General features: G+C 36.2%; 1 protein-coding gene and 1 long non-coding RNA gene across 3 annotated transcripts in view; one reads left to right on the top strand and one right to left on the bottom strand.

The window, feature by feature from the left end:
* The window catches only part of KCNH8 (potassium voltage-gated channel subfamily H member 8), a 365,555-nt gene that overhangs the window by 258,415 nt on the left and 91,028 nt on the right, over positions 1-16,112 (bottom strand). The window lies entirely within an intron of this gene.
* Positions 1,000-8,201, top strand: LOC109490369. Its single transcript, XR_002143701.2, has 3 exons — positions 1,000-1,068; positions 7,468-7,580; positions 8,082-8,201. It is a non-coding gene; the product is annotated as an uncharacterized LOC109490369 (long non-coding RNA).

Below are 16,112 nucleotides of genomic sequence, written 5' to 3'. Positions count from 1 at the left end.
AAAATAAAATAAAATAAAATACTATACAATTTTAATCTTATGAATCGAAGAAGGAGGTGAGGAAAGGGAGGGCAGGAAGGAGGAAGGGAGGGAGAGAAAAAAAAAGAATAAAGACAGACAAAAGGAAAAAGAACTTGAATATTAGAATCTAGCAAAAGAAGCATCTTAAAACAACATGAACTGTCTCAAACTAAAATTCTGCAGTTTCAGGAAAGGGTTTTCATGAGATACTAGTATACACTTAGAGTCAGAGCCAGATTCTGCCATCTTTTACCTTTGAGAAGATAAACTGTCTAACTTTTCTTAACTTTAGTGTCTTCCTCTTGTAAGAGAGGAAGTGATTATTCCTTCACATAAAATACCTAATCTAATGCCTGACATGTAAAGACATTATTCATTAATCATAATTTTATGAGTTCCTTAATTATTTTCATATATTTCCCTTTCTGGGACTTGACACTCAGATCAGTTAAAAACTGTACAAAGGTTTGTGATTCAGGAAACTAATTTATATTGTATTCTAATTCTAGGGATACATTCATCATTCATTCAACAAATATTTGTTGATCACATATTATGTGCCAGGCATTGTGCTAAGTATTGAGGGAAGAAAGGAGGGAGGGAGGGAGGCAGGGAAGGAAGGAAATGTGAGTCAGATGGCGACAAATGCTATGAAAGCAAAATACAGCGAGTTCGGAGAATTAGCAACGATGAATGAGAATTTTTTTCATTAGTGTAATTTAAATTAGCATTATCAGGAAAATCTTCTCTGATAAAATAACATTTGAAGAGAGATCTAAGGGAAATGAGGGGTGATCCATTTGGATACATAAAGGAAGTATTTCCAGGCAGAAGAAAGAACAAGTTCAAGGACACTGAGTGGGAGCATATTTGTGGAATAGCAAATACAACCCACAGGATGGAACATAGTGATCAAGGGAACCTTGGTGGAGATGAGGTCACAGAGGTAGTGTGGGAGAGCCTTCCAGATCATTCAAGGAGAGGAAGCCTTGGTAAAGCTCTAAATTTTGCTAAGTGTAATGTGATGGCCTGGGTTCATGTCAAGGGGTAAGTATTCTGACTTCTATAATGAAAGGCCCACTTTGGCTATTTTGTATACAATATGGAGAACACGGGCCAGACTGAGAAGAACAGTCAGAGGCTATCCCAAGAGTCTATTTAAAAAGAGATGATTTGGACCAGGGTGGTAGCAATGGCTGTGGTGAGAAGTGGTCAGACCTGAAGCATCTTTAGGAATAGCTGAAAGCATTTGCCAGTGGGCCAATTGCAATGGGAAAGAAAAAAGGAATCAAGAAATGGTGCCAGTTGATTTTATGTTAGAAACTAGAAGGGTAGAGGCACACTTTATGAGATGGGGAAAAGAAAGGAACCCTGCAGATTTGAGAGATTTCAAGAGATTGGTCTTACATATGCTAAATTTAAGAAGCCCATTAAGCATCCCAGAGAAGATGTGAAGTAGGCAGCTGAATAAATGAGTCTGACGTATAGATGATATCTATACTGAAGATATAAAAGTGGAGTTGGCAGGAATTAGATCATTCAGGAAATAAGAATCAACAAACCAAAGATGAGGTCTGAGTACTAAGTACAAGGGATGTCAACATTTAAAGGAAAATTCAGGAGAAGCCATTGAACAAGAGTGAGAAAGAGTGGCCAGCGAGGTAGGAGGAGAACCAAGGTCGTCATGAAAGCACGCAAACTAATCACACGTTTCCAGGTCAATGCTAAGTACATTTTATGTTTTAAATATGATTTGCAGTATAGATTTTTAAATGAATCAATATAATCATGTTTTGAGTCAGGAGCCTCTGGAGAAGATGTTCACGGTGATGTTGTACACACTCTACTTAAAAGGATGACCTTAAAAATACCAGTGTGACTTCCACCCCCATTTCCCTACCTTGGTTAGGTGCAGATGTGTGAGATGGGGAGTGAGATGAGGGGCTAGATAAATCAATGAGTCTTTCAGCAAAAGTCTAATTACTTTTAGTTCAGATGAACTTAGTTTTACTATAAAGGTATTCTTTCATCATCAAACTAATTTAGCCATATTACAAAGCACTAGGAAACCAAAGACGTAGTAAAACTATTACCCATCATTCAACCCTTCTCAGTCACTGGTAATATTTTTAAACTAGTTTCTAAAATTTTTTGCCAGTCACATAATAAACAATCATGAATAATCATGTAACGGTGAAACCAGTTTTATTCACTTGTCATTACATGGCCAGGTTAATACGTTCTGTCCAATGAGACATTTAGATAAGTCAGTTTGAAGATATCCAGTAAGATATTTTCATTTCCATTGAAAAGCAATATAAAAAGAGAAATGCTCTTACCATCCAGGCCATTGTGCCCTTTTACCTTCTCTTACTCCAAATTCCTGCCTTGGAACTTAGTGGTGATATTTAAAGCTTTGTCAGTCATTTTGAGACCTTGAGACAGCTTTTCTGTATACGGCAGAACTAAAGGATGGAAAAAGTCTGGATTTTTTTTTACACCTTTGAATATCAAAACTAACGCCAGCATTTATATTTAAAGTAATTATGGATAAAGCACATAAGCCTGTATGTACTTATTGTCATTTTGTTACATGTTTTCTGGCTATTTTTGTAGTTCCTCTGTTTCTTCTTCTCTTTCGCTCTTTTTCTGTGGGTTGATGACTTTCTTTAATGGTGTGCTTATATTTTTTTCTCTTTAGTGTATTTACTAAGGTTTTTGCTCTGTGGTTATCATGAGGCTCACCAATTAATTGTGGTAACATTCTTTTTTTTAAGATTTAAATATTTATTTATTTGAGAGAGAGAGAGAGCATGAGTGCAGGTGAACACACCCAAGGGCAGGAGAGGCAGAGGAATAGGGAGAGGAGAGAAGCAGACTCCCTACTGAGTGAGGAGCCCAATGTGGGGGCTCGATCTCTTGGCCCTGAATCATGACCTGAGCCAAAATCAAGAGTGGGACACTCAACCAACTGAGCCACCCAACTGCCCCACATTCCTTTTTTTTTAATTGTTGTTGCTGTTCACCCACTTCATCCATTTCTCCACCCCGCCCCTAACCCTCCTCTAGCAACCACTAATCTCTTCTCTCTGAATTTATGAACTTGATTTTGTTATTATTGGGGAGGAGAGCTTTAGATTCCATATATGAGACATCATACGGTATTCGTCTTTCTCTGTCTGACTTGTTTCATTTAGCATAGAGCCCCTGAGGTCTTTCCACATTGCTGCAAATGACAATATTTCATTCTTTTTGTGGCTAAAAAATATATCACAACTTCTTTACCTATTCATCCAACAATGGGCACAGGTTAATTTCCTATCTTGGCTATCGTAAATAATGCTGAAATGAACATAAAGATGCACATATATTTTTGAATTAGCATTTTTCTTTTCCTCAGATTAATACCCAGAAGTGGAATTGCTGGATCACACTTAGTTCTACTTTTAATTTTTTGAAGAACCCCCATACGGTTTTCCATAGTGGCTGCAACAATTTACATTCCCACCAACAGTGCACGAGGGTTCCCTTTTCTCCGTATCTTTGCCAACACTCTTTATTCCTTGTCTTTTTCATACTAGCCATCTGACAGATGTGAGGTGATAACTCATTGTGGTTTTGATTTGCATTTTCCTGATAATTACTGATGTTGAACATTTTCTCATATAACTGCTGGCCATCTGTATGTCTTCTTTGGAAAAATGTCTCTTCAGATCTTCTGTCTGCAATTTAATGATTATTTGTTTTTTGTTTGTTTCTGTGTTTCTTTGTTTTGCTGTCGAGTTGTATGAAGACTTTATGTATTTGGATATTAGCCCTTATTAGATAAATGACTTGTAAATATTTTCTCCCATTCAGTATGGTGCCTTTTCACCCTGATGATGGTTTCTTTTGCTGTGCTGCAGCTTTTTAGTTTGATATAATCCTACCTGTTTATTTTTGCTTTTGTTGTTTTACTTTTGATGTCAGATTCAAAATCATCACCAAGACCTATGTCAAGAAGCTTACCGCCTATATGTTCTTCTTGGAAGTTTTATGGTTTCAGGTCATATGTTCAAGTCTTTAATCCATTTTAGATCAGTTTTTGTGTATGGTTTAAGACAGTGGTTGAGTTTCATTCTTTTGTATGTGGTCGTCCGGTTTTCCCAACCCCATTCATTGGAGACTGTCCTGTTCTTTCCCCTTTGTATTTTCTTAGCTCTTTGTCATAAATTTGTGTGTGTGGATTTATTTCTGTGCTCTCTATTCTGTTCCATTAATCTAAATTTGTGTGTGTGGATTTATTTCTGTGCTCTCTATTCTGTTCCATTAATCTGTTTTTGATGCCAATACCATAGTTTTAATCACTTCGGTTTTGTAATACAGTTTGAAATGAAGGAGCATGATGCCTCCAACTTTGTTGTTCTTTCTCAAGATTGCTTAGGTTATTCAGGGTCTTTTGGCTCCATACAAATTTTAGGGTTATTTTCTCTATTTCTGTGAAAAATGCCATTGGAAATTTGATAGCGATTGCATTGACTCTGTAAATTGCTCTGAGTCTTATGGACATTTTAACAATATTCTTCCAATCCACGAACATGACTATCCATTTATTTGTGTCCTCTTCAATTTCTTTCATTAATATCTCATAGTTTTCAATATCCAGGTCTTTCTGGGGCACCTGGGTGGCTCAGCTGGTTAAGCGTCTGCCTTCAGCTCAGGTCATCATCCTCGGGTCCTGGGATCGAGCCTCACATCTGGCTCCCTGTTCAGCAGGGGGTCTATTTCTCCCTCTCCCTCTGCCTCTCACCCTGCTTGTGCTCTTTCTCTCTCTCACACATTCTCTTTCTAGTAAATAAATAAAATCTTAAAAAATATATATACAGATCTTTCACCTCCTTAGTTAGCTTTATATCTAGGCATTTTACTCTTTTTGATGCAATTGTAAGTGGGATTTTTTTTTTAATTTCTTTCTGATAGTTCAGTATCAGTGTATAGAAACACAACTGATTTTTTTGTATTGATTTGTATCGTGCGACTTCAATGAATGTATTTATTAGTCCTAAGCATTTTTTGGTAGAAACTTTAGGATTTTGTATATATAATATGTCATCTGAAAATAGTGACAGTTTTACTTACTCCTTCCTAATTTGGATCCCTCTTATTTCTGTTTCTTCCCTAATTGCTGTGAATAGAAGTGGTGAAGGTAGGCATCCTTGTCTTGTTCTTGCAAGCTTTCAGCTTCTCACTGCTGAGTATGTTTGCTGAGGGCTGTCATATATGGCCTTTATCACATTGAGGTCCATTCCCTCAATAGTTGCTTTGTCAAGAGTTTTTATTATAAGTGGATGTTGAACTTGTGAAATGTTTTTTCATCTCTATTGAGGTGATAATATGATTTTTATCATTTATTTTGTTAATGAGTGTCATCACATTGACTGACATGCAGGTGTTAAGCCATCCTGACATTCCTGAATAGATCCCACCTGATCATGGTCTATGATCTTTTTCATGTATTATTGAATTCAGTTTGCTGATATTTTTGGTGAGGATTTTTACATCTGTGCCCATTAGGGATATTGGCCTGTAATTTTACTTGTGACATCTTTGTCTGGTTTTAGTAATCAGGGTAATGCTGGCTCCAAAAGATGAGTTTAGAAGAGTTCTCCCCTCTTCTATTTTTTGGAAGAATCTGAAAAGGATCGGTACTAATTCTTCTTTGAATATTTGGTAGAACTCACCGGTGAAGCCATCTGGTCTTGAACTTTGTCTGATGGAAAGGTTTTTGATTAGTGATTTAATCTCCTTCCCAGTAATTGGTCTATTCCAATTTTCTATTTCATCATAATTCAGTCTTGGTAGGTTATAGCTTTCTAGGAATTTATCCATTTTTTCTATGTTCTCCAATTTGTTGGTATATAATTATTCGTAATAGTCTCTTAAGATCTTTTGTATTTTTGTGGTATCAGTTGTTTAACATCTCCTCTTTCATTACTGGTTTTATTTGAGTCCTTTCTTTTTCTTTGTGATTCTAGCTAAATGGCTGTCAATACAGTTGATCTTTCCAAAGAACCAGCTCTTAGCTTCGCTGATCATCTCTACTGTCTTTTTGGTCTCTATTTCATTTAATTTCTGCTCTACTGTCTGTTATTTCCTGCCTTCTACTAACTTTAGACTTCTTTTGTTCTTTTTCTAGTTCCTTTGGTGTAAAGTTAAATTATTTGAGACTTTTCTTGTTTCTCAAGGCAGGCATTTATCACATGAACTTCCCTCTCAGAACTGCTTTTGCTACATCCCATGTTGTATTTATGTTTATCTCAAGGTATGTTTTCATTTCTTCTTTGGTGTCTTCATAGACCCATTGGTTGTTCGGTAGCATGTTGTTTAATCTCCACAGATTGGCGGCTTTTACAGTTTTCTTAGAAATTAACTTTTAGTTTCATATTATTGTAGTCAGAAAAAATGCTTGATATCTTTCCAGTCCTCTTAAGTTTATTAAGGTTTGTTTTTTGGACTAACATATGATCTAACCTGTAAAATGTTCCATGTGCACTTGAGAAAAATGTGTATTCTGTTGCTTTTGGAAGGAATGTTCTCTATATATCTGTTATATTCTTCTGGCCTAATGCGTCTTTTAAGGCCAATGCGTCCTTACTGATTTTCTCTCTGGATGATCTATCCATTGATGTAAATGGGGTGTTAAAGTCCCCTACTATTATCATATTGCTGTATTTTTCTCCCTTTAGGTCTGTTAATATTTGCTTTAATACCTTGGTGCTCCCAAGTTGGGTTCATAAATATTTACAAATGTCGTATCCCCTCGTTGGATTGACCTTTTGTTATTATGTAACATTTATCTTTGTCTCTTATTACAGTTTTTGTTTCAAAGTCATTTTGTCTGATATAAATATAGCTATTTCAGTTCTTTTGGTTTCCATTTATATAAAATAACTTTTTCCATCCCTTCACTTCCAGTGTGTGTGTGTTCTTATATCTGCAGTGAGTCTCTTGTAGGCACCATAGAGAAGGGTCCTCCTTTTTTTGGTTGTTCTTTATCCATTTAGCCTCTCTACATCTTTTGATTAGAGAATTTCATCCAGCAAATCTTATATCCACACTTTATTAGGTAAGAAAAATGAAGTCCTATGTATTTAAACCACTAATATTTGAGTTTCCTGGTATTTGAAAATGGAAGCATTCCTAACTGAAATATACAATACCATGAATATTTCCCCATTTATTCCTATTTTTATAACCATAATTAATTGTGAGATAATAATCAACATACCAAAGTTATTAAGCTAATCTTCTGTACTGGAATTATATATGTTTTCTGGGAACTTTCTAGGTCTGCTCCTTAGAAGATTTTGATGTTAAGAAATTAAAAAAATTAAAGTTAGTATTTGGATACATCTTCTAGAATTAAAAAAGACTTTAAAAATATCCTCCCCTGTCATCTAATCCTAGACACTTATTGATACCAACTGACCTTGAAGACTTGTACCAAATTCTGTAATTTCCAACAAAAAGTCCAACGAGGGAAAAAACTAAGATGTGTATTTCATGATATAAAACATATGGTAAGAAGTAGCATCTTCTTAAATCCTTTTTTTTTTTTCCCCTCTGTTTTATTGTAGAATAGGATTTAAGAGACAGGAATGTTAGGTAATTGGTTCTTTTCCCCTTGTAAAGGCTCTCCTGGCTTTGCTATTCATCCATAATAGGAAAACAAGGTGTATTTGCTCAGCATGTGGTGATTAAATCACAAAACAGAGTTATTATTCTATACAAATAGAATTCTCAAAAAGGGGTGCAAGTGTCTGCAAAAAACAAAGACTTGGAATAATCTTTACTTCCTGCATTTTTTTTCCTTTCTCAGTTTGTTTTATGATTGTCTAGTCTACTATTTTTTCAGTCCAGAGACAGGAAAATTATACTATTTGATATATTTGGAGCATTGCCACATAGAAGAGAAGAGTGGTCTTGTTCTAGATTTGCCTGGGGAGTAGAAGCACTGTCCATGAATTGACATCACAAAGGAAAAGATTTCATCTTAACATGAATATAATTGTATCTAATAGCTAACACTACCCAAAGGATCACAAGCCACCTCAAGTACAGTGAGCTTCCTGTTTCCAAGAGCACTCACTGGAGCGGATGACTGACACAGATTCAACAGAAAGGGGACCGCAATGAGTGGTAGAAACTTGGCCTTAGATGAAAAACTCTAAGAGATAATCTTGCCATTTTGTTGAAGGCTTCCCTCCAACCAAGCCTTGAATTCTGGTCTTTACTTCTAAATATAGAAATAAAGTATTTCCAAACCTAAGTGCTAAATTTCTCATTATAAAATTCATAGGGTATTTATAAATTACAAGTTACTATAAATATATGTATATATTTACCCCATAGCAAATAGTTTCAAAATGGGCCTTTTAATCACATTTTTCCTAAGCAATAGGGACATGATTTGGATTTAAATTGTTTTGAAAAGAAAGGTACGTACACACACACACACACACAAGCATGTGTCCTGGATCTACACTGTGGGACTCAAAATAGGATCAAGGGATATACTAATTGCACAGGTTTCTCAGTGTTACTGTTTGCATTTGTTCCAAGCTCAGTATATGAAATACAAGATCTTCATTGCCTGCATTTATATGACCCTTATTATTTGCTTCTGTACAGACTCATGTAAGTCACTAAAATCAATGAATGCACTGCTATCCAATGCATGTGCTGACTCTGGCTGCCCTCTAATACTTAGGTGTGTAGTCCTTGTGCTAATGTCAAGGGCAGGGTTTTATAAACCATCATGGCTTTTGGAGAGACCCAGGTTGCCACATAAAATTGACTAGGTCATGTCCTGAACAAGTATGCCAAACTGACGGTTAAGTGGGGACTGAAATACAGCCTGCACTCAGCTCACCAAGCCATGAGCCTTGGTATTGGGTCATGTCCACTGGACATATACCTCCCCTTAAATGGCCAGTCCCAGGAGATTGACAAATTAACAATTATAGAAACAAAACAAATGAAAAAAACCTATACTGCTCTTTGCTGCATTAGCATGTATGGTTTAACTTGGCTACGAAAAATACATTTATGCCTTATAATCTCATACCCTTCTTTAATACAGATAAAGATAGTGAAATATAAATAAGTTAAGTGACTTCCAGAGGAATTATAATTAGTCAAAGGAGAATAATAACATCAAGTTCACCTGGATTTTAAAACCAATTGATTCTTTTAACAATTGTATAAAAATACTTTTTAGCATATTATATGTATGGCACACAGGATACTGAGACCTATTGTATTACAAAAAAGATATGGATAATTTCCATATTTTAAAATTACATTTTTATCTTCCTTTTTCTTGTCTTAGTTATCTCCATTTAGTCATGTTCTATATAGATACCTATTAATGGAGACCATGTCATTTTAAGGCTGTAATTTGGATGAATAATTTTATGCATTGCTCAAACTTACACCATACCCTTCTTTCCCGGTTCTGTGAAATTGGCAATAACGTGGTTACATTGTAATAGTTTTACCTAATTCTATATGTGATATTGTGATTTATAATAAGAAATATATATGGTCTTCCTGGCACACAGATCCTAAAACTCTTGTAATTTTCCTAAGAATAAGAGCAATGGGAACCTTTTGTTATAATATTTGATCTTTTGTCCTCAAATACCTGTAGAGTGAAATAGCTCCAGGATGATAAAGATGAAAGGACCGAGTGGTAAAAAGTATCTGTTATTCAGAACTAACCCCTTTCAACCATACCTGTTTATGCTAATGAGGTGACTTTTGGAAAGCCCCTAAGGATGGGGACTGGTTGCCAGTGGAGCTAACCATGTGATTAGAGGGTTGGAACATTCAGCCCCACCCTCAGTTGCAGAGAGGAGAGAGGAGGTGGAGGTTAAACCAATCCTTAATGGCCAATGATTTAATGATCATGCCTATATAAAGAAACTTCTATAAAACCCCATAAGGATGGGGTTCAAAGAGCTTTTGGGTTGGTGAATACTTAGAGATGCTGGAAGAATGGTGCACCAGGACAGCACAGAAGCCTCACACCCTTTCCTCACACCATCCCTTACGCATCTGTTCCACCTGGCTGTTCCTGTAATGTAGTAAGTTAAATGTTTTCCTAAGTTAGTGTGACCTAAGTTAGTGTGACCTGTTCTGGCAAATTAATTGAACCCAAGGGAGGGGACATGGGAACCTCTGATTCACAGCCAGTGAGTCAGAAGAACTGGTGACAACTGAGACTTGCGACTGGCATCTTTGGACTGAGCCCTTAACCTGTGGGATCTGACTTTAAATTGTAGGACACGCAGCTGGTGGCCCAGAATTGATTCATGTGTGGAAAAACCTGCGTGAAGTGTCAGAGTGAAGTGTAGTATGAGAGTAGGGGAGAAACTCAGGACTATTTTTCCAAAACACCAAGGTTCACAAATTATATCATTTTCTCCAGCTTCGTGTCCCTGTCTGTTTTCCATACCAGACTTTAACCAGTGCCCTCTTACTCCACCTCAACACATGGAAACACTCACATGGGGCACAGAGCAGTGTTTTCCTCTTCACATACTCTGTATGTGATATTGCGATTTATAATAAGAAATACATATGGTCTTCCTCCTTCCCTCCCTCCCTCCCCAGCAAAAGGCAGTAGAGTAATTCATCTCAAATACAGTCACAGGTGGAGAGGGTGGTGAGGGCAGGATAAGGGAAGAAGAGAATAAATAATATGTGATTTACCAAGGTATGACTATCCACACCTTTGTTATTGTTGTGCTTGTGGTTCTTAGCCATAAAGTTGCACAGACCAAACCCCACACAGAGGAAGACTTTAAATGATTCAACCAACAATTTAAATCCCTCGGAGGAATCTGCGGAGCCCTTTACATACTAGTATAAGATGTTTATGTTAGTTATACTAAGGTCCAGGACTGTGCCACCAGGCTTTTCCCTGCCTTCCACCACCACAGTACCCCATCTGGACACAAATATCATTTATTCAATGACTTTTTTTTGAATCTCTATATACAAACCCCCATGTTGGAATCTAACTACTTAAATAAATACGCAATGTCTATTTCCCAACTGAATCTTAGCCAAAAGTCATTGTTGCTAGTTTTAATTTAGCCATTTTCCCTAAAACAATTATTTTTAAAAATCAGGTCACTCCAACGAGCATACTTTTCACTCAGCACCTTGGGTTACTATAACTCTGTGAATTCAAAGTAGCTGAGACGATTTAAGGGCATTCAAAAGATTCACAGTCAGCTCCTGCACCTTTTAGGAAAAATCTACTTATTTGATAATATTTATCTTTTTCAGTCATAACAGATTTACACAGATGCTCACTGTTATATGGTTTTTGTTATAAAATATTCAAATATAAAAATTAAAGAGAGTAATGTGACCAACATCTAGGCCCTTATCATTCAGAATTAATGAATATATTTCCATATTAACTTCTAATTTTGCAATATTACAGATGCAGTTGACATGCCTTTGTCAGTGGTAGTCCCTGTCATCCTCCCCTAGAAGCACACAAAATCCTGGAGAGAATATACACCCAATTCACCTTTGTTTTTACATTTTCATCATTTTTTCTGTATATATAAACAGCACATAGAAATGTTTTACGTGTTTGTAAAATTTACAAAAATTATATTATTCTTTTTGGATCATCCTGAAGTCTGTTCCCCCACCCCCAGTAAACTTTGTTTTTCAGATCAATCCACATTGATAACTATACATCTAACTGTTTCATTTTAACTACTCTACTGTAGGCATATATCACAGTTAATTTACCCATTCCTCTGTGGATGGATATTTAACTTCCTTCCTTCCTTCCTTTCTTCCTTCCCTCCTTGTTCCTCCCTCTCTCTTCCTATAATAAAGTAGCAAAGCACATGAGCGTGAGTGTCAAAGTTTCTGGAAGTTCATTGTTACCTTACATTTTTAATAGCAAATTGAATAACCCTTTTTATTAGGAGGCAAGAACTCACTTAATCTGTACAAACAGCTAAACCATATCTAAGCATTATAACCTACAAAAGCACTATATGTATTCTGCAAAATATTTATCCAGCAATTAATCCACTTATTTTCTTTTTTCTACGTATAATTAACAAATGATGCTGGTGACCCTTCTGATATAAACTTCCCACTTTCAAAAGTTCTTCACTTACTATGGTATCCTGAAACTGGCACCCATCCAGTGTGCTGACAGTAACAATAATTTCAAATCAAAGCTGTTTTCAAAAGTATCAAGAGTTAACATTAACAGGGCCAGGCAAAGATGGGAGCCACTTAAGATATCAGCTTAGTTTACATATGGAGAAAGACTATCAAGGCATGAGGTGTAAGGATAAGAAGCAAGTAGCATTTATAATCAGAACATCAAAAAATGACCGGATGATAGGGGGAACTATTTAGGTTCAACAACAGAATATTGCCATTTTGTAGGTCAAATATTGGCAATACATCAAAATAGGCTGTTACTCATACTTTCTGGATTTGGCATTAACAGGATTGTATTTTCTGAAATAGTTAAGAACTATTTCTAAGAGACCTGTACAGACCAAAACATGTGTGACGCTAGCCAGTCGAGATTTGGAAGTGTTCCTTTCCTATCGTACCTTTCAGATTGCTTCAGACCATTCTCACACTAATGGGTGGAGATCCACCCTTTATCCAGGGCTGCCATCCAGACTTGTGCATTGGTGACTTCACAAAGGATCTCAGCCAAAGTGGAGGTAGAGGGTTGGTGATCAACCTCACGCCCAGCGTGCTACTCAGACCACCCAAGGAGGCCTCTTTTTCTAATGAATCTGCCCACCAGGTGTGCATTTTTCTAATTTTCACAAAAGCACCCTGTAGGCTACTATTGACCATCTCTTAAATTCTATACAAGCTTGGAGAACTGAAGTATAAAATGAATTGAATATGGAAGGGGAATGGTGGGCTATGCCTTCATAGCACATGCAAATGGTGACTCTCCTCTATTAGAAGGAACCCTTGGGTTTCTTGTAGTTCAAATCTTTCTACATCAAAAATCCCTCTGCTGAAGTTGAGAGATTTTCAGTTCTAGACTCTGAGTGAAGGATATGGCTGGGGAAATAAAAGCAAGAGTAAGATTATCTTCTTGGCAACCAAGCAGAGATGACGTATTCCAGTGACATTAGGATATTTGCAATCTATTGACTGAAGTTAATAAACCTGTAAGGTGTGTTTTGTTTGCCAATCATGCTGGAGGCTTCCATTTGACCATGTATTTTTCTTCAAAACAAAACAAAACAAAAATCTGTGGCACTAATTCTTCTCAATTATTCTCTTGCTAAAAATAAATTCCAACTGAGATACAGAAGCAAACATCTCAAATGTGTGATTCAAAAATTTTTAAAGCATTTCAGCAAAGTGACCTCTGACTTTAGCTAGGTATCGTGTATTCACTTGTGGTGTCAAGTGTCAACTCATTACAATTAATCTGATGTATTGATTTAATATTTCAGGCAGAGATGTATTTACCTGGCTAGAGTACTGTGAAAGATGAGTCTAGGAAAAAAGGAATGTTTGCAAACAAAGATGAGATCCTATATGAAAGGAAAGCTGACAGTGAGTAGCACTCACAGAATCAGACCCCAAACACTCATTACCTCAAGGCTCAATCCCCCAAATTAGAGCTAATAATGATTCAGCATTGCATTGTTGGGTATTTTCACTCTGTAAAAGAATACCTTGGGGTAGAAAGGAAGCCAAGCAACAGATTTCCTCTTGTAGGCTGGTCCATTAAGAGGGGGTTATTTAAACTAGAGCCAAATTACAATGAACCATTTCCACAATAGATACCAGCAATTCTACAGAAAAGATGCCCCCTCTCTTCTCTAATATATAAATTTACTGTTATTTAAAAAATTGTCTGTTCTGATCATATAATAAGGTACTAAATAAAATGTAAAATATAGAAAAATCATGATTCTGTTAAAGATAACCAGATCATTTTCTTTCACCTTTATTATTCTTTCAAAAGAAGCTATAGATTGTCTACAACATGCCAAGTATTATGCATAATAAAAGGAATACATTATTTGAATAAGACAATCTCTGCCCTCAAATTATGTGTCATCTAATGAAGAACATGTATAAATACAAAGGGAAATCAGAAGAGGTTATCATAGAGGTACAGATGCATATTTTATATTGTGATATGATCAAATTTTTAAAACTTTGAATCTTTCATTTTCAGTTAATGTAAATTTTCTCTAAGATTTATTTATTTTAGAGAGAGAGAGAGTGCATGTGCACACATAATTTGGGGGTGGGGCAGGGGGGAGAATCTCAAGCAGATTCCCCACTGAGCAAGGAGCCTGACTGGGGCCTGATCTCAAGACTCATAAGTCAGTGACGTGAGCTGAAACCAAGAGTCAGGCACTTAACTGAGTCATCAAGGTGCCTTAACAGTAGACATACACTTGTAACATCATATTACTGTTTGCAAAGTAGTTCATACTTTGGATATATTACAGTTTGTTGATCCTTTTCTTATGCTTGTATGTTCTGAGTCTTTAAAACTTTTTACTCTTTAACTAACATAATGGTGGATCTTCACATTTGTCCTAAGGCAAATTCCTAGAAGCTCGAAGGGTAAGAACATTTCTAAAACTTCTGGCACATATTGCAAAATTGTTTTCCAAAGAAAAGTATCATGCTAAATTATATGCCCACCAGGAGTTGAGCTTTTTAAAAGATAAATACACAAGTACACACTCTTAAATTTCATACTATCCTTGATTTCTTCAAGGTTTGAAAATTACCTAAGTGTAAACAATCTGTTCGTTCACAGGCACAAGTAAATACATGTTTATATTACATAAAGATTCAGAGATGATTGGTTTTGTCTGATTATAAAAGATACCTATTTTAAAATTGAAACTTTTCTTAAAGCAAAAAAACCCACAAATTTTGGTATCATGTAATCAGTGACACATTATACATTTTGATGTAATCTTTTATCACAACCACCTAAAACCATGATGTATCAAGATGGCATGGCAGCTGACCTGTCTTCACCTCTCATCAGTAGACATCAGTAGGTTTCTGTGTTATCTGTGTTATCTGGTTCCAAGTAATGTGAAATGATCCACTGATTACCTAGACTTTATTAAACTTTTATGTTTACTCTTTGCAAGTACAAAATTGAATTAACCACCAATAAGAAGTAAAAAGTAGTCACACACATGGAAATCAAGAAAGTTATCTCTACAACTTCTATAAAAACTGGGAATAAAATTCATTGAAACTCAAATTATGAAAACATTATTTTTGGTCAATGCCTTTAACTATTCTGTGTGTGTGAGATACAATTGATAGCAATATTATCTACTTCCTCAACTACTTTCCTACCTTTGAATAACTAATAAACTACAAACAGAAGTAACAGAACCGGGGTACCTGGGTGCCTCAGTCAGTTAAGCGTCTGCCTTTGGCTCAGGTCATGATCCCAGGGTCCTGGGATCAAGCCCTGGGTTGGGNGCCCCACGTAGGACTCCCTGCTCAGCGGGGAGTCTTCTTCTCCCTCTTAGTTTCCCTCTGTGCTCTCCTTCTCTCTCTCTCAAATAAATAAATGAAATCTTAAGAAAAAAAAAGTAAGAGAACCAAATAATGGGCAACATTTAGAATGAGAATCAATTGTCCCACTGGAAGAGTAATTCTAGATTAGTTCACAACTTAAAATGATATATGTCTTAGAATTTGTTCTATAAAGATGCCAAGTTTGGAGTTCAGGGATCTGGCTAGGCTTTGTCACTTACTAGTAGACTGACCCACAGCAATTATTTTACCTCAAGGCATTGGTAACCTTATCCATGAAATGGCATTGTAGGAATGAAATCAGTTACCACCCATAAAAGTGCATGGCACACAGTAGGTGTCTTGGAAAACAGTCTTTGTCATAGCTAGGACAGTTCCCATAGCCTCTCTCATAGGCCTTTTTAGCGAAACCATTAAGTGTGTGGCTTTATTCATGACTTTCCAGCTAATGTTCTGCTTTTTATCTATTTTGGAAAACAACCTGATGAATATAA

The sequence above is a fragment of the Ailuropoda melanoleuca genome, chromosome 6, assembly GCF_002007445.2.
Source record: "Ailuropoda melanoleuca isolate Jingjing chromosome 6, ASM200744v2, whole genome shotgun sequence".
Lineage (NCBI taxonomy): Eukaryota > Metazoa > Chordata > Mammalia > Carnivora > Ursidae > Ailuropoda > Ailuropoda melanoleuca.
Note: the sequence above shows the minus strand (reverse complement) of the source record. Positions and strands in the feature narration are given on the sequence as shown.